At 42.5% G+C, this 20,011-nt stretch overlaps 1 long non-coding RNA gene across 1 annotated transcript; it reads left to right on the forward strand.

Annotated features, from left to right (window-relative positions):
- Positions 1 to 1,578: 1,578 nt before the first annotated feature.
- On the forward strand, positions 1,579 to 17,653 carry LOC116976282. The gene is made up of 3 exons (XR_004412915.1): positions 1,579 to 1,590; positions 2,471 to 2,473; positions 17,550 to 17,653. It is a non-coding gene; the product is annotated as an uncharacterized LOC116976282 (long non-coding RNA).
- The last annotated feature ends 2,358 nt before the right edge of the window (positions 17,654 to 20,011 follow it).

Here is a 20,011-nt window from a genome sequence, read left to right on the forward strand (position 1 = left end):
CTTGTCTTTCACATAAACACTTGAACTCTCATTTGTAGTTGACAATATACTTCAGTCAACTTTCACAAGCTAATAGAACTGTGATCACTGACCCCAAAAAGGCTTGCACACTAACACTTCAGTCACTTATCCTAGCAATTCTCTCAGAGTAGGTCAAGCTTTGCCCTCTCCCTTGTAGGGCCCTCTACCTTGTAGGGCCCTCTACATATTGCCTGAGGAATTTTTCCTGAACACAGTTGACAAATTGAACCCTTGGTACTGTGGCAGTCCTAGTCTATACTAAGAAAATTAAAGTCCCCTGTCCCCTATGATAACCCTATAAGTCTGGCAGCTATCGGCAATCTCCTGGCCTATTTGTTCTTCTAATTCATGTTAATTATTTGGGGACCTACAGTACAATTCAAACAAGGTAATCATACCCTTATTATTTCTCAGATCCATCTATATAGTCCAATCCTTCAGCTAAATGCTTCGAGATAGGATTAATACGTAGTCGCCTGAACAGCCTGTTTCCATTCTGTTGAACTATATGATCGATCTCCCTTTTTAACCACAACCACATTCTTTCATCTTTCCTCTCCAGAAAGTTCTGCAGCTGCTGCCTGGTTAATATTTATTTTGCAATTAACATAATTAAAATCCAGATTATCCGATTGTTATCACATTATCGTTTATGGAAGCTTGCTACGTGCAAATTGTATGCAGCTTTTCTGATTAATAACTTCAAAAGTTTTTCATTGGCTGTAAAGTGCACTGGATTATCTTGAGGCCATGAAAGTTACTTTACAACTTCAAGATTTAAAAAAAGTCTATATTAAATCCCATTTGCTTCAAATTTCCCAATATTCCCTTGGTTATATATGATTTAGGGAAAAGTTTCTTGAAAGTGGTGTCAATTTTCCCCAAAGTAAGTTTTCTGACATTCTGTTCTTTCCATGTAGATTTTTCTTAATTTTGCATTTGGATAAGTTCCATAATAAGAAAATTACATTTTAAAACATTTTCCATGAATTCTTGTTCTGCAATAACTCTTGTACAATTTCCTTGGCCTATGTTGATGTTGTCCATTCTCCAGTGAGCAATGATTTTTTTGGGGTTGAGGGCTCAAGATTTTTGTGGTGGGCCAAAAGCTCAACAAAAGTTAATACTAAGTGTCAGTATGTTTTAAGTGAATTCCTGTAGATATTATAACGTTGTTCGTGACTCACAGTCTGTGTCCCAAAATTTCATCATTTACAACAAATATTTTAGTTTAAATCTTTTTATTTGAATTTTGAATTTAACAGCAATTTGCATACATACAATGATAACAGACAGTGATAATCAGGACATAATTGTACAACAGTATGTAAACGACCCTCAAAACCCTTACCCTTACCCTTACCCACCCTCGACACCCGGAGACAAACAACACTCACATACGTACACATCCACACAAATACGATTAAAAAAATAAATTTAAAAAAATTAAAAAATTGTGGGGGGGGGGGGGGGGGGGGGGGGGGGGGGGGGGGGGGGGTGGGAGCGGTTGAGGGGATAGCAGCTGCAATAAGACAGAGCTGTGATAGAGGGCACTCAGTCCTCTTCCGAGTCTGGAAACAAGTTAAGAGAGTTAACAAGTTCCAGGAAAGGGTTCCATGTATCTAGGAATGTCTTGGTAGAGCCTTTGAGAGAGAACCTAAGTTTTTCAAGCTTTAAGTTGTAGAGCACCTCCTTGATCCAGCGGGCGTGTGTCGGGGGACAGGTAAGTCTCCAGTTAAGCAAAATCAGTCTCCGGGCTAACAGGGTTGTAAAAGCCAGGACCCGCTTCAACGCAACAGAGAGGTTGGTGTTGGGGGGAATACCAAAAATAGCTGACAGTAGGTTTTGGGGAATAGTCTGGCCATAGGCTCTGCTTAGCATGTCGAAAGCACTCCTCCAAAAGGTTGCTAGCTTAGGGCAAGACCAAAACATATGACTATGGTTGACAGGGGATTGATTGCATCTGTTGCAGGTGTCTTTAACAGCGGGGTATATTCTAGATAATCTTGCGTTTGTGTAGTGGGCTTTGTGAAGGACTTTGCATTGGATTAGGCCATGACGGGCACATATGGAGGAAGACTGGATCAAATCCAAGGCAGAGCCCCATTGCTGGTCTGTTAGTTTCGTATTCAGCTCGCCCTCCCACGCAGCTTTTAATGAGGTATAAGGTTTCAATATAACCGACCCTAACAAGTTGTACAAAAAAGAGATGCATTTCTTCCGGTTGGGATCTAGAGCTAGGATGGAATCGGTCAGGGTTTCAGGGGGACGATTTGGGAAATGGGGGAATATCTTCTTCACAAAATTCCTAATCTGGAAAAAACGAAAAAGGTGGGAGTTTGGGAGGCTATAGTTGTACGAAAGCTCCGCAAAAGATGAAAAAATGCCATCCTTGTATAGGTTTTTGATACTACTGATGCTATTACTATGCCAGGTTTTGAATGCGGAGTCTGTACTTAAAGGTTTAAAGATGTGATTTTTAAGCAGTGGGGTCAAGATGGAAGGGCCTTGTAAACCGAAGTTTTTCCTAAATTGACTCCATATCTTGAGCGAGAGGGACGTAATTGGGCCTGCACCCGCAGATGTTATAGAAAGGGGGAGTTGAGAGCATAGGACAGACCGCAACGGGAGATGTGAACTCGCCTTTTCCATGTGTACCCAGGTCAGTAGGTGGTCGCAATCATCATTCATCCAGTACAGGATTTTTTTGCAAGTTAGCAGCCCAGTAGTATCGCCTAAAGTCAGGAAGTGCCAAACCGCCATCACTCTTAGGAGACTGTAGTAGCGTCTTTCGAATTCTGGCCGGTTTGCTACCCCATAAAAATTTAGATATTCTCCTTTCTAATTTATCAAAAAAAGATTTAGTGATAAATATAGGAACATGCTGGAAAAGGTACAGGAATTTGGGTAGGACGACCATCTTGACCAGATTTACAACAAATATTTTAAAACACTTAATTGAATGCCAAGTGATTTCAGGAAATCTTGAAGTTATAAAATTGCTAGAGAAATGCAAGTTCTTTATGGTACCGTAATTGGAATATGGTCTGATTTAGGATATTATATTTTAAATTGTTATTTTTCCTTTCAGATAAATACCAGGGCAACACAGTAATGCTGTGGTCAGTGGTGTTGCTGCACAGATTCAGCAGGCTATGTTTGATATTGACCTTGGATGTTGTATGTGTGCAATATATTCTGATCTTCTGTATACTCTTTCCAGCCTTTGTTTCTTCCTTTTATTCATTTTTTAAGTCTCATTTTCTTCTCCTCCACCTCACTGCTCAAGTCCTGTTCTCTCGGTAGATGAGAGATGGAATTTCATGATCAGGTATTCCAGGAAAGGGGAGCTGTATTGAACAAAGACCGATAACATCCGTACACCAAGAAGCATTGATCATATAGCAGAAGCAGTCACCTTTCCCTTTCCTGTTGATTCCATATGGTCCATATGATGAATGGACAAACCCTCACTGGTTGTATAGCAGGGTTGAGTGAATCATGGTCGAGTCAATCTTTGTTCTGGAGTGATTGAAAGTTATCTCGAAGTATGCAAAATTCCGATTGTTTCAGCTGAACTTAGAGACCCCCACTCCCTCCCTGACTACCATGCTTCCGTGATTTGTTTGTACTCATAGCTTGCTGGTACCATCGGGTCCAATAAAGATCAGTATTTCTGTGATCAGCGACGATTGACAGGAGACTTTCTGCATTGGATCCAAGGACTTCTCAGTGCTGGATTTGATAGGTAATAAGGAAATGCAATAATTCAAGACTGTTTTACATAGAGCTACAGTACATGAAAAATGTTGTCACTCTCCAGCATATTTTCTTCATAATTTTTTTTTTGTATTTATTAACAACTATTTTTTACTAAATATTGAAAAATTCCCTTTTGGAAGTTATTATTCAATCTGCTGCAGAATATGTTTAGTCAGTGCTTTTTAACGTTATGACTCAGAGTCAAGCAGTTTACTTGTGTCCCCTCTGATTTTTTTTACAGCACAATAATTTATTGTCTTGTGGTTGTTGAGCCTTCCATTCTCAAAATACTGTAATTCTCTTCACTTTCATATTCAACTTTTTTGACTTTCAATATCACCATTGGACATCTTTATAACCTCCTTGTTCTAATAAAAACCACATGGACATACATGTATGAAAACATATGGATTACTAGCAAGAGTAGCCAACTCTACCCCTCAAGCCGGGGTGGTCATATAATAAGATACATAGATACATAGACAATAGGTGCAGGAGTGGGCCATTCGGCCCTTCGAGCCAGCACTGCCATTCAATGTGATAATGGCTGATCATCCATAATCAGTACCCCGTTCCTTCCTTCTCCCCATATCCCTTGATTCCGCTAACCCTAAGAGCTCTATCCAACTCTCCTTTGAATGCATCCAGTGAATTGGCCTCCACTGCCTTCTGAGGCAGAAAATTCCACAAATTCACAACTCTCTGTGTGAAAAGGTTTTTCCTCGTCTCTGTTCTAAATGCCCTACCCCGTATTCTTAAACTGTGTCCCCTGGTTCTGGACTCCCCCAACATCGGGAACATGTTTCCAGCATCTAGCGTGTCCAATCCTGTAATAATTTTATAAGTTTCTATATGAGCCCCTCTCATCCTTCTATATTCCAGTGAATATAAGCCAAGTCGCTCCGTTCTTTCATCATATGACAGTCCCGGTTTCCCGGGATTAACCTCGTGAACCTACGCTCTACTCCCTCAATAGCAAGAATGCCTTCCTCAAATTAGTAGACCAAAACTGCACACCATACTCCAGGTGTGGTCTCACCAGGGCCCTATATAATTGCGGAAAGACCTATTTGCTCCTATACTAAACTTCTCTTGTTATGAAGACCAACATGCCATTCGCTTTCTTCACTGTCTGCTTACTTTCAGTGAGTGATGTTCAAGGACACCCAGGTCTCGTTGTACTTCCCCTTTTCCTAACATAACACCATTCATATAATAATCTGCCTTCCAGTTCTTGCCACCAGAGTTGATAACTCATATTAATCCACATTATACTGCATCTGCCATGCATCTGCTCACTCACCCTTGCACCTGTCCAAGTCACCCTGCATCCTCATAGCATCTTCCTCACAGTTCACACTGCCACACAGCTTTGTGTCATCTTCAAATTTGATAATGTTACTTTTAATTCCATCTAAATCATTGATGTTTATTGTGAATAGCTGCGATTCCAGCACCGAGCCTTGCAGATCCCCACTAGTCACTGCCTGCCATTCTGAAAAGGACCCGTTAATTCCAATTTTTTGTTTCCCCTCTGCCAACCAATTTTATATCCATGTCAGTACCCTACTCCCAATACCATGAGCTCTAATTTAAAAAAAGGCATCAAGGATTAGGAGGTATAAGTGATCACGAGAGCAAGAAAACATTTTACATAAAGCCAAATAAGGAGTGGATACTAGAAGGTCCAAGATAGATTTACTGCTTATCAACGAAGATGAGGCTCAAATAAGGTTGGAGAGCATAATTAACCACATGGAATTAATATTTGTCATTCTAAGCTTAAAATTAACTTTTCATAATATAGGATTTTTCAGTGCCTTTTTTGTAAAAGGGAATATAAAAAGTTGATTAAATCATACCAAAGCCTAATGAGGAAAGAAGGTAGACAAAAATGCTGGAGAAACTCAGCGGGTGAGGCAGCATCTATGGAGTGAAGGAAATAGGCAACGTTTCGGGCCAAAACCCTTCTTCAGACTCAATGAGGAAATGCTGTCCAATTTAGTTTATTAATTTGAAATTAATGACCTTCGAAACAGTAGTCCATCTATCAATCTATCTACTTCTCCATATCTGATTTATGTCTTGATTCATCTATCTGCATCTTGGCTGCATAAGAATGAAAGTGTTGTTGAACAGAAAGGAAATCCTGCTACATCCCTGAGGTAACTACATGAACCCTAATGATAAAAACATATGTGCTGTGGCTTGGTATTATATGAATGGTGAGCAAAATATTAATTATTAATAACTGGAACATGCTTTTCACTAGTGTATTCACTGGACTGTCGTCTACCTATGCATAAGTAAATAATTTGGGCATAATATCAATAGAGAAACCTATTTTAATAGATGTCTACTTCAACCTTCACTAACTACAATAAATAACAACAAAAAAGACCAGGAATAGGCTATTAGCACCTCAATCCTGTGGCACCATTCAATAAGATCATGGCTGGTTTAGTTTCAGCCTCAGCTCTACTCTCTTACCTGTTCCCAATACTCTTTGCTACTCAAAATAATAATCATCTGTCTTTCTCTACTTTGAATAAAGAAGAACTACCTGATGCTTTGTGTCTTAATGATGGATAAATTCACTGGGGTGGATGAGATTTATCCCAGGTGTCGAGTAACTCACACATACTCACAAACGTGGTACAACAGTATTTATTGAAAAGCCCATATAACACACTATAGCATGTTGCTTCTACTGTACAGCAGCATGGACTGACTGCACACGTCGGGTTGCGATAATATGAACAGTGTGGTAGTAGGCGGAGCGTCTGATAATAAAGCACTACATTGGTTAGTAAGTGAAGTAAACAATCTACATCTTTCCTTGTAGGAATGAAAGTGAAACACACCTAATTTAAAGTGACATATATGAATGAACATGTTACTATGTGATGACTGAATAATACAGTAACCGAAACGCTGATAACGCATACAGGGAAGTACAGATGGTTCAAACAAAATCCCCGTATTTAAAGGGCGGCCTACAAACCCGTCCCATGTGCATACGGTACAGATCCGCGTCTCCTCCCTTCAATGGCAAAATAACCAGGGAGCCATGCGGCAAGAGCACTGGTGACCCGGGAGAGGAACATGGTGAAGCTGGCGAGTGGGGCACCAAACGTGGTGGTGAGGAAGTAGGGGGCAAAACCAACAGTTGGTCCGCAGCAGCAGGGCGTGAGGGAAGAGACAGTCCGACAGCAGAAGGGTAGATCGGATGCGTTGCATCAGGATATGAGCCAGCAGGACATGGTTCCTTCACAGGAAGGAGATGTTGACGGTTGCGTCTGTAGATCCTTCCGTCAGCGCTTACCAGGTATGAGCGTGGCTCTTTTGTGGGACTGCGAATGTGACCTAACCGGTCATAGTTTGGTTTGAAGGCAAATGACTTGCCCACTTGAGAGAGGTTTAAGCGGTTTGCTGGACATCGAAAAATCGTTTCTGGACATCACGTTTCAGCTGGAGTTGTTTCTGTACAGCAGGTGGTGATTGCACCTGTGGCTGCAGTTGCTGCTGAGGCACGGGCATGGCAGCACGGTTCTGTTGAGACATCAGGCCTTGGGCCGGAAACTCCAGTATTGGGTCATGGGTGATGTTCCTTAAGTTGAGCAGGTCTAAGTAGACATCGGATTTGGCAAGGTGTGAGCCATCCATTAATTGTTTGGTGCTCCGGACAGCCCATTTTGCAAGTCCGTTTGACTGGAAATTCAGGACTGCTTGTGACATGGCGAAAATCCCATCGTTGAGCGAAGTTTTTGACGCACTGGCTGGTGAACTGACTTCCGTTATCTGACAGGAGGCGTGCAGGGGAACCATGCCCAGAGAAATGACGTGACAGCTTTTGGATGACTGTATCGGATGTGATGATTTGGACCAGGTCGATTTCGAACCAGCCCGAATACGAGTCAACGAGAACCAGATAATGTTAGCCACGCCACTTGAATATGTCGGTAGCGACCGTGGACCAAGGCAGAGGAGGAACAGGGTGTGAGAGCAGGGGCTGCTTCTGTTGGTGTGGCGTCAGGCTGTTGCAGACAGCGCAGGCTTGAACTTTTTCGCGCACATATTCGGTCATCCCGGGCCAGTAAAACATGCTCTTTGCTCGTGGTAAGTTTGTTTCCATCCCGAGGTGGCCCCTGTGAACGGTATAAAAGTACTTGTCCCGTAGAGACGCAGAGGTCTATAAGAAGTCCATATACGACCTTGACAAGGCCATCAAAAAGGGCAAATGGGAATTCAGCTCAAAGCTGGTGGATGGAGCGGATGTTCGGCAACTGTGGCCGGGCTTGAATGCCATCACCTCCTACAAGGCAAAATCAGGAGGCAGCTCAAGCGACAGCGAAGCATCAGTCTCTGACAAATTCAATATGTTCTACGCACACTATGATAGGAAGAATACTGATGTGCCTTCCCGAGCCCCCATATACCATGATGGTATTACAGCCACAGTCACAGAGGCCAACATCAGATGATCCTTCATGGGTGTGAACCCTCAGAAAGCATCTGGACCTGGTGGTTTACCCGGCAAATTCTCAAACCCTGTGCAGACCAACAGGCTGGGGTTTTTGTGGACATTTCCAACCTCTCACTACTGAGGTCTGAGGTTCCCATCTGCTTCAAGAGGGCATCAACAATACCGGTGCCCAAGAAGAGTAAGTTGATGTGCCTCTACGACTATCTACCAGTGACACTAACATCCGTGGTAATTAAGTGATTTGAGAGGTTGTTTATGGGGCATATCAACTCCTATCTCAACAAAAACCTCGACCCACTACAGTTTGCCTACCATCACAATAGGTCCACAGAGAATGCAATCTCACTGGCTCTCCACTCCCCACTTGGCCACTTGGACAATAAAAACACGTACGTCAGACTGTTGTTTAGAGACCACAGCTCGGCGTTCAATACAATCAACCCCACCAAGCTGGTTAAGCACCTCACTCCGAGATGCAGGGAGTCGTGTCCTGTACGGGTTCCTCCTCCACTCCCTGCATTTCCTCACCCTGGTCCATCGTCCGGACACCAAGTGGCGGCCGGTGTTGCCTTCTTGTCGCGAGGGGGTCCCCCGGTGGGGGTCCCTCTACGCAGAGCTTCTCCCCCTCTACATTGGGGACCTGGGGGTCCCTCTACGCAGAGATTCTCCCCCTCTACATTGGGGACCTGGGGTGGAGGGTATTGCACCGAGGACAGCAACCTGTTTCTCTCATGGTTCACAGACTCGCCAGCCGCCTGCTGGTCTGTATATTGATTTTAGAAAAAACGCTGCCACTTACGGCTATGATTTTTGACCATCTTACTCAGAGTCCCCCTCACTGTGCAGGACAAGAGGATTTTTTCCCATCGATGAAAAATAAAGGAGTTATTAGTGTTTAAAAATGTTGAGATTCTCTCCCCTGAAGGCCAAGCCCCTTCCGGAGGGACTATAAAACCCAGAAGCGTTGAGTGCCTCAGTCAGTCTCTGCAAGATGGGGAAGTGAGAGGGTTATGTCTCTCAGTCTCAGCTGTGAATAACACTGAACACATGTCTACTAAACTGTGAGTGTGGTTTTAGTTGACCTTGAGTGCCCTTAATGTGGTTTGAAAATGAAAATGTGGTTGGTTTGAAATAAAGCACTGCAAATGGTAGTTGGTGGCGGTTGGTTTGAAATGAAGCGCTGCAAATGGATGTTGGTGGTGGTTGGTTTGAAATAAAGCACTGCAAATGGTTGTTGGTTGCGGTTGGTTTGAAATAAAACACTGAAAATGGTTGTTTGCGGTGGTTGGTTTGAAATAAAGCACTGCAAATGGTTGTTGGTTTGAAATAAAGTAATGGAATTGGTTGTTGGTTTAAAATAAAGCACTGCAAATGATTGTTGGTTTGAAATAAAGGACTGCAAATGGTGGTTGGTTCGAAAGAAAGCACTGCAAATGGTGGTTGGTTCGAAATAAAGCACTGCAGATGGTGGTTGGTTGGTTCGAAATGGCAAATTATTAAAAGTCTTAACTTGACAACTTCCTGTTTGCACTGTATATTGATTTTAGATAAAACTCTACCACTTACGGCTGAGATTTTTGGCCATCTGACTCAGTCCCACCTCCGCTCATCAGGTGCAGAGGATTCTTCCCATCAATTAAAAATAAAAGTGTTATTAGTGTTTAAAAAATGTTGAGAATCTCTCTCCTGTCAATCAAGCCATGAAGGCCACGCCCCTGCCGGTGGGAGGGGGGAGGGATTATAAAACCCGGATGTGTGGGTGTGGCTCAGTCTCTGCAAGATGGGGGAGGGAGAGGTCACAACTCTGTCTGAGCTGTGAATCAACTGAACACACTGAATAACTACTGAACTGTGAGTATGGTATTTATGTGGTGTTTTGTGTGGTTTTATGGTGGTTTCACCCTGCTTGAAATGGTATGAAACTGCATTTGAATTTGGTGGCCTTGCACCCTGCATGAAATGGTATGAAACTGCATTTGAATTTGGTGGCCTTGCACCCTGCTTGAAGTGGTATGAAACTTCACTTGAATTTGGTGGCCTTGCACCCTGCTTGAAGTGGCATGAAACTGCACTTGAATTTGGTGGCCTTGCACCCTGCTTGAAGTGGCAAGAAACTGCACTTGAGTTTGGTGGCCATGCACCCTCCTTGAAGTGGTAGGAAACTGCACTTGAATTTGGTGGCCTTGCACCCTGCTTGAAGTGGTACGAAACTGCACTTGAATTTGGTGGCCTTGCACCCTGCTTGAAGTGATATGAAACTGCACTTGATTTGGTGGCCTTGCACCCTACTTGAAGTGATCGGAAACTGCACTTGAATTTGGTGGCCTTGCACCCTGCTTGAAATGGTATGAAACTGCACTTGAATTTGGTTGTCTTGCGCCCTGCTTGAAGTGGTATGAAACTTCACTTGAATTTGGTGGCCTTGCACCCTGCTTGAAGTGGCATGAAACTGCACTGGAAATTGGTGGCCTTGCACCCTGCTTGAAGTGGCAAGAAACTGCACTTGAGTTTGGTGGCCATGCACCCTCCTTGAAGTGGTAGGAAACTGCACTTGAATTTGGTGGCCTTGCACCCTGCTTGAAGTGGTACGAAACTGCACTTGAATTTGGTGGCCTTGCACCCTGCTTGAAGTGGTATGAAATTGCACTTGATTTGGTGGCCTTGCACCCTACTTGAAGTGATCGGAAACTGCACTTGAATTTGGTGGCCTTGCACCCTGCTTGAAATGGTATGAAACTGCACTTGAATTTGGTTGTCTTGCGCCCTGCTTTAAATGGTATGAAACTGCACTGAATTTGTTTTTTTAGTACCCTACTTGAAATGGCATGAAACTGCACTGGAAATTGCTGGCCTTCCATCCTGCTTGAAATGGCATAAAACTGCACTTGCATTTGGTGGCCTTGCACCCTGCTTGAAGTGGCATGAAACTGCACTTGCATTTGGTGGCCTTTCACCCTGCTTGAAGTTGTAGGAAACTGCACTTGAGTTTGATGGCCCTGCACCCTGCTTGAAGTGGTAGGAAACTGCATTTGAATTTGGTGGCCTTGTACCCTGCTTGAAATGGAATTTCAAGGAATAGCCATGAGTCAACTGCCAGCCCACCAGCCGTAAGTGAGCTGCCAGCACATCGGGCTTGAGTGACTGAGCTGCCACCCCAAGAATCCATTTGGCCCACATTGTCCATACTAGCCTTCTGGAAACCAGTCCCTTCGGCCCACAATACCCATACTAGCACTCCAGAAAGCCCCCCCACTGGCCACCAATATTGGAATTGGTGGAGAGGTGGAATATTGCATTGGGGGACCAGCCCTCCCGTGTGAACATGGGACCCAACGGGTCCCACTTAGTCTAGTATATATATAAAAAAATATGTGAGTATGTGTATATATACACACTGAACTTTATTTTTCTCTCGTTTATCATATTATTTACAGTGTACTGTGTTTATATATTCTGCTGTGCTGCAGCAAGTAAGAATCTCATTGTTCTACCTGGGACATATGACAATAAAACACTCTTGACTCTCTCTTGACTTGAGAGAAAAATGAATTAATCTTACAAGAACTTTCATCAATCTGACAAGTTCTGATATAAACTGGAATAGTTATCAGAACTTCTTAAATCCAATGTAAAGAAAGGCATCTATCATATTAGTACCCAAGAACAGCATGGTGACCTGCCTCAATGACGACTGTGTGGTAACACTTACATCTTATTTACTTAATTCTTCACTGACCTTCAACATAACTGCATCTCAAAGTTGTAGGCTTATGGGCCTGTCCCACATACACAACTTTTTCGGTGACTGCCGGCACCCTTCATAGATTGTTGCAAGTTGCCGATAATTATCATCATGTTGATAATCCAGCAGCGACCAGAACAAGGTATGACTCTTTGGGCGACTACTCACGACCATACAGGCTTCACCCCGCGACATGTCGCCAGGGTGTTGCCTGTATGGTCATGGGTAGTCTCCTTCATCGCCCAAAGAGTCGTAGTGTCTTTCTGGTCGGTGGTGGATTTTCAACATTTTCGGCGACCTGCAACGCCCTATGACGGGAGCGGCAGTGGCCGAAAACGTCGCATAAGTGGGACAGGCCCATTAGCCTTCTGATCTACTCTCTACTAGATTGAAGAATATTGCAACCTAAACCATAATTTGTCCATCAGTCTGAAGGAGGCTCCTGATTTGAAACATCAACTCCCCAGTTCCCTGCATAAATGCTCCCTGGTCTGCTGAGTTCAACCAGAACTTTGTTTTTTGAACTAAGCATTGACTTCAGAAAGGGAAAGTCAAGAGATAGTCAGTCTGAAGAAGGGTCTCAACCCAAAACATCGCCCATTCCTTCTCTCCAGAGATGCTGCCTGTCCCGCTGGGTTACTCCAGCATTTTGTGTCTACCTTCGATTTAAACCAGCATCTGCAGTTCTTTCCTACACGGATAGTTTTCATTGATGAGTCAACAGTGGAAAGAATTAGCAACTTCAAATTCCTTGCTGTTAACATCACAGCCAACCTGTCCTGGGCTGAGCACATCGATGCAATCATGAGGAATGTACATCTCTACTTCCTTAGAAGTTCAAAAAGATCTGGCATGTCAAATATTTTACAAACTTCGAAAGATGAACTGTAGAAAAAATCCTGGCATCAGGGCCTGATATGACAATTCTAACACACAGGAATGCAAGAGGCTGCAGAGAATAATGGACTCAGCTCAGTCCATCAAGAGCACAGGCCAGTCTACCACTCAACATGCAGTGCTACCTCAAGAAGGTGGCATCTATGATAAATGATCTCCACAATCTGGGCCATGCCCTCATCACTTTTACTGTCATGCAGGACGTGCAGAAGCCTGAAGTTCCAGATTCAGGACTAGTTACTTTCGGACAAACATCATGTTCCTGAACCGAACTGCAAAATCCCAATCCTACCTTCGCAATGGAACATGAAGGACCACCTCTTGCACCATAATGGACTTGTTTTCTAACTGTGTTTTGCATTAATGTCTTATTTCTTTTCTCTTCACTGTCATGGAAAATATACATGCAATTTATGTATAATTTATGTTTTTGTGTAATATCTGAATCTATGCGCCTGATGATGTTGCTGAAGAGAATTTCATTGTATAGCATTGTTACAAAATCCTACCATCAGTGGTGCTCCAGATCTGCCCACTGCCTGTGCTTGCGATTCTGGAATCTGTTGTGGGGGGGGGGGGGTTAAAATGCAGGTTTGTAATGGTTGTCGGAGAGGGATTTGCTCGGAATACATGCGGATGAAAATATGTTCTGTGCTTCCGTTCCCGTGTTTTTTTTTAAGTTGCTGGTCAGTTGCATCGCTGGATTGAAAATATGACTTCTAACGCCTTCAACATCACGGATCGCAATTGCAGGACTAAACAAAAGGTATGTCATTTATTTAACACCTTATCTTGCTTTTTGGTGTGGTTTCATTTTAATCTGATGATGCCAAATATGTTATTTAGGCCCCGGTATTGGCCGCGTCTTGCCTGCCGATCAGGGCTTAAATCATGACAGCGGCCACATTCCGATCTATCACAATCCAGAAACATCCACTCTCAAGTTAATCAAATTCATTATTTTTTTTGCACAATCATGTCATAAGAACATCTAAATCATCTATATTGTGTGTCACTGTCTATCCGTGATCAATATTTTCACACTAAACATCTGACTGAAAACTTCCACAGCACAGTTTTAGTCAGATGTTTAGTAAGAAAATATTGATCATGGATAGACAATAACACAAAATATAGATAATTTAGATGTTCTTATGACATGATTGTGCAAAAAATAATGATTTTGATTATCTTGAGAGTGGATGTTTCTGGATTTTGAACAAATGTCTGTAAAACGAGTTTATAAACTAACAGAGTAAAATTTATGGGAATTAAACATTTAATTCCTTTCATTTGGCATAGAAATTCAAGACAAAGTGAGATTTACAAATCATGTTACATTGTGAATTCCTGTGTGAATGTGATCAGTTTGTTATTTGGATATGTTGTCTATTTAAAAATGTATTTTTAGCCTTTTCTTAAGAATGGGATAGATGTTTAGGTCTAGTAATTGAATTTAGATTAATTTGATGACACTGATGAATATGAATTTTTTGTTGAGTATTTAGTATTTGTTTTAACGTTTAACCTGTGTTAGGCATTTTGTTGAACAAAATCATTTCTACCTTTTTCTAAAACTGCAAATAATCACATTTTTCTGTTAATGCTGTTCAGTGGTTTTTTCTTTACATTTTAAACAAATGTCTCCGAAGAAGAAATGCAAAATTGTCAATCCAAATGCCCAGCCTGGCATAGCTAGAGCTCGCTTGAAGTGAATTTCTCTGTCATGCCCGAGTCTAAGAGGGATTTTAAAAATTGACACATCTTGTACTTGTATCCCTCATTTGGAAAAAGACTGTCTGAAACTGAGAGACGGCTGAGTTCACATTTCTCTTTGATGGATGCAGAAGGCTATTCATTTGCTGCTGTTAACTCAAGGGTGAGGACTCTTGATAACCAGACTTTGCTTAAGTTTAAAAGACTCAGCAATCCCAAGGAACTTGGAACATTTATGAAAATTTGTGATGAAACTTTTAAACTTCCAGAAGGCAGTCAACACATTTCTTTAGATGACATTCCACCGCCTGGTGCTCAAGATCCGGAATTCTTGACATCAGCCGAAAGCCAAATGCCCATATTTCAAGACACTGAGGACATGGGCGATGATAGTCAAAGTCTGCATCCTCCACTGAATCTAGCAACGCCAACGGCAGCTGCTGCCTCTCCTGAACCATGTCATTGACATCTGGTGTTTCAACAAGATGTATCAGAGAACTTCTAAGTCTTTCACCAAGGAAACAGAAAAAGACGAAAAGACTAAACTTTCTGTCTACATCCAAGGTCGCTCTTGCACTAAAGTATCGCACAAAGATCAGTGAACTTAGGGCACAGTTGAAAACTCCCAAACATGTAGTTAATCAAGCCTTAAAGAGAAAGAAATACCAAATAGATTTAAAGGACAGAAAGATTCAGGAACTCAAAACCAAGTTTCGTGGGAATGCTTTGGCACGAGAGCTTGCTGAAACCAAGGCAGAGATTTTGAGACTTAAAAAAGCACACAGACATTTGCTCAAGTTTTGTGGCAGTAAGAAAAAGAGGAAAACTGTTTCAATTCACCAGTACAGAAAAGTTCATGAAAAACTAAAGGACAGGGAAGAGGATGTGAGATACCTCGAATTTGACAATCTTGTCCTCAGAGAAACAATAGAAACTGGAGGCTGCCAGTATTGTCAAGTCAAAAGTGGACCAGAAGACTTAAGGGCCTGTCCCACTTGGCCGTCATTTACGTGACAGGCCGATCGCGCGCATCATCATGCGTCCGCACAGCCGTCTGGAGATCGTGACGTCATTTGAAGATGGACACAAAATGCAGGAGTAACTCAGTGGGACCTTCAGGAGTAACTTCAGTCTGAAGAAGGGTCTCGACCCGAATCGTCACCCATTGCTTCTCTCCAGAGATGCTGCCGGTCCTGCTGAGTTACTCCTGCATTTTGTGTCTATCTCCAATCATCTTGACCCCGCTCTGGGAGTAAGAGTGGGGGTGGATCCGGATCCGCAACGGCCATGAGCCCCAGGCCGAGCTCGGCGATCGCTTGCCTGCTTCTGCTGCTGTTGGAGCGCTGTGCGATACCGCGCGCAACTCCACACTCCTCCAAGCCACTCCATGCGCCCGTCCCGAGCTACCCACATGCTACCCACACGCTACCAGGTCGCGTAAATGGCGCGCAAATGACGGCCAAGTGGGACAGGCCCTTTACTCCTCAACAACAAGGATGCATGTGCTTGATTGTATTGTAAACAAAACTCCCACAGCAAACATTCCAATCCTGATAAGCCAGTTCTACAAGTGGAGTTAATCTGGATCGTGTTCCTCGATGCAGTGCAGTTGAAGTTATGGCCCCAGAATTGGGAGCTATTGTTGTGTTACAGACAGCAGAGATGATCCTAGCAACAAAGGATTTGACTGTTGGATTTGATGCAACCACTCAAGAAGAGACCCATATTAACAATGTACACTTCACCACCACAAATGAGTGTCTTTCTGCAGCAGTCACTGAATTGGCTGGTGGGACTGCTGAGGACTATGCGCAACATATTTGCGAAACTGTTGACAATTTGTGTGAAACTTGCACTTATTTCAATGAGTAAGTGGATTTCCAAGACACCAGGCAAAAGATAATAGACAACATTACAAATACACTGAGTGACAGGTTTGCAGCTAATCATGCTGCTATTAGGATTGTGAACAGTGAGTGGGGTAAATCTTTGAATGAGCTCCACTGCCACTTGCATCCTCTTGACTCCATCGCAACATCAGTTTGCTCAGCCCTCAAAATGCACAAAGAGCAAATTCTTGTTTGGGAAGGACTGTCTAGCAGGAAATGTCATACTGCAGATGAACAAACTTCGGTACAAGATTGGAAAAGGGGACCCAAAAGGATTTGTTGCATTTTTGGATGAAAAGAACATCCCCAGAGATGTCCACCCACGGTACCGTGGCAACAGATTACATATACTTTTCCATATTAGTGGCAAGCTCATAGAACATTATGATGACTTGTGGCCCTGCTGAATAGCGAAATATTCTGGGGGGGGGGGGTTTGAGAAGCGTCATCCTCCATGACTTCACCCAGGGTGAAGTAAAGGTAGAACTTCAGATATTAGGCTTACTTGGCAACCCTTGGATAAAGCGCTTGACTGGGCCTTGGATGAAGCTCTTCTACACTTCAAGCCAGAATCAGATCAACCATGTTGATGGCATCAAAGTGGTTAAAGGGGTGATTGCTGCTCTAAAGGAAGCCACAGAAAATCCAGAGGACTTGATATTGGGAAGGGAAGATTTATTTGGTGAGGAGGTGCATCTTGATACCACATTGACAAAACATCCACAGTTCAGTTCAAAGATGAGGCCCTGTCTTCAAGCTATCATCACTGTGTTGGAAAGGCAATATAGTAAATACTTTGAACCTGATGTAACTGAGAAACTGAAGGAGGAGACTGCATCAGCAAGATTACACAACATTGATGCGAAGGAGATAATGGGGATGTTTAGCTCATCAAAACAGAAATCTCGCAATACCACCATGTGTTATTTGTCATGTAGGATGCGGGCTTGCAAGAATAGAACAGTCAACTTCCTTGATAATCTCGAGGAGCAACGTAGGGAGGAGATGCTCTGTAAGGCAATGAAATTGGGGAGAGTGCAGAGGAACAGACGGAAGAAAAAACAGAAGGAATTGAGAGCAGAAATCATCAAGCGACAGAAAGACAAGAAGCATGCTCGGGACACGAAAGAGAGGAAAAAACTAGGAAACAAATTGAAAGAGACTGATTTAGACAGCATTCGCAGAGATTATCCGAATTTGGACTATTCCAAATGTAATGATCTACAGGACATTCTTAATGGGAAAGTAGTGGGCAGAAAGGCATGTCATGCGTGGTTTGAAGAGCAAAAACATGGCATTTTCAATGCCAAAATAGAAAATTTGAGGAAAAACAAGGTGTACAGAGTTGCTTATTGGTTGCAATCTGAGGAGTATAATCATGCTACTGATTATGATATGCCAATGTACCAGCTGGCAGCTGATCTTCTCCATAAAGACTTGTTAATTTGCTAGAAATTGTAATTTCTTTACCAGTCTGTTACGGACTTACAGCATATAATACAATAATATTAAAGTTCTGATCCTGAGAATATCACATTTTTGAATTTTCAAGATACCATATATAACCATATAACAATTACAGCACAGAAACAGGCCATCTCGGCCTTTCATGTCCGTGCCGAACACTTATTTCCCCCTAGTCCCATCTACCTGCACTCAGACCATAACCCTCCATTCCTTTCCCATCCATATACCTATCCAATTTATTTTTAAATGATAAAATCAAACCTGCCTCCACCACTTCCATTGGAAGCTCATTCCACACAGCTACCACTCTCTGAGTAAAGAAGTTCCCCCTCGTATTACCCCTAAACCTCTGTCCCTTAATTCTCAAGTCATGTCCTCTTGTTTGAAACTTCCCCACTCTCAATGGGAAAAGCTTATCCACGTTAACTCTGTCTATCCCTCTCACCATTTTAAAGACCTCTATCAAGTCCCCCCTTAACCTTCTGTGCTCCAAAGAATAAAGACCTAACTTGTTCAACCTTTCTCTGTAACTTAGTTGCTGAAACCCAGGCAACATTCTAGTAAATCTCCTCTGTACTCTCTCTATTTTGTTGACATCCTTCCTATAATTAGGCGACCAAAATTGTACACCATACTCCAGAATTGGCCTCACCAATGCCTTGTACAATTTTAACATTACTTCCCAACTTCTATACTCAATGCTCTGATTTATAAAGGCTAGCATACCAAAAGTTTTCTTTACCACCCTATCGACATGAGAGTCCACCTTTAGGGAACTATGCACCGTTATTCCTAGATCCCTCTGTTCAACTGCATTCCTCAATTCGCTACCATTTACGTCCTATTTTGATTTGTCCTGCCAAGATGTAGCACCTCACACTTATCAGCATTAAACTCCATCTGCCATCTTTCAGCCCACTCTTCCAAATGGCATAAAGTTCTCTGTAGTCTTTGAAAATCTACTTAATTATCCACAACACCACCTATCTTAGTATCATCTGCATACTTACTAATCCAATTTACCACACCATCATCCAGATCATTGATGTACATGACAAACAACAGTGGACCCAACACAGATCCCTGAGGCACCCAGTCCAGCCTCCAACCTGACAAACAGCCATCCACCATTACTCTCTGGCATCTCCCATTCAGCCACTGTTGAATCCATCTTGCTACTCCACCATTAATACCCAACAATTGAACCTTTTTAACCAACCTTCCATGAGGAACCTTGTCAAAGGCCTTACTGAAGTCCATACAGACAACATCCACTGCTTTACCCTCATCAATTTCCCGAGTAACCTCTTCAAAAAAATCAAGAAGATTAGTCAAACATGACCTTCCAGGCACAAATCCATGTTGACTGGTCCTAATCAGACCCTGTTCATCCAGATGCTTATATATATTATCTCTAAGTATCCTTTCCATTAATTTGCCCACCGCTGACGTCAAACTAACAGGTCTATAATTGCTAGGTTTACTCTTAGAACCCTTTTTAAACAATGGAACAACATGCACAGTATGCCAATCCTCCGGCACTATTCCCGTTTCTAATGATATTTGAAATATTTCTGTCATAGCCCCTTTCTACACTAACTTCCCTCAATGTCCTAGGGAATATCCTGTCAGGACCTGGAGACTTATCCACTTTTATATTTTTCAAAAGTGTCAGTACTTCCTCTTCTTCGAATCTCATAGTTTTCATAGCTACTCTACTTATTTCCCTTACATCACATAATTCAATATCCTTTTCCTTGGTGAATACCGAAGAAAATAAATTGTTCAATATCTCCCCCATCTCTTTTGGCTCTGCAGATAGCTGTCCACTCTGACTCTCTAATGGACCAATTTTATCCCTCGTTATCCTTTTGCTATTAATATAGCTGTAGAAGCCCTTTGGATTTACTTTAACCTTACTTGCCAAAGCAACCTCATATCTTCTTTTATCTTTTCTAATTTCTTTCTTAAGATTCTTTTTACATTTTTTATACTCCTCAAGCACCTCATTACTCCATGCTGCCTATAATT

This window comes from Amblyraja radiata, chromosome 8 (genome assembly GCF_010909765.2).
Source record: "Amblyraja radiata isolate CabotCenter1 chromosome 8, sAmbRad1.1.pri, whole genome shotgun sequence".
In the NCBI taxonomy this organism is placed as follows: Eukaryota; Metazoa; Chordata; class Chondrichthyes; order Rajiformes; family Rajidae; genus Amblyraja; species Amblyraja radiata.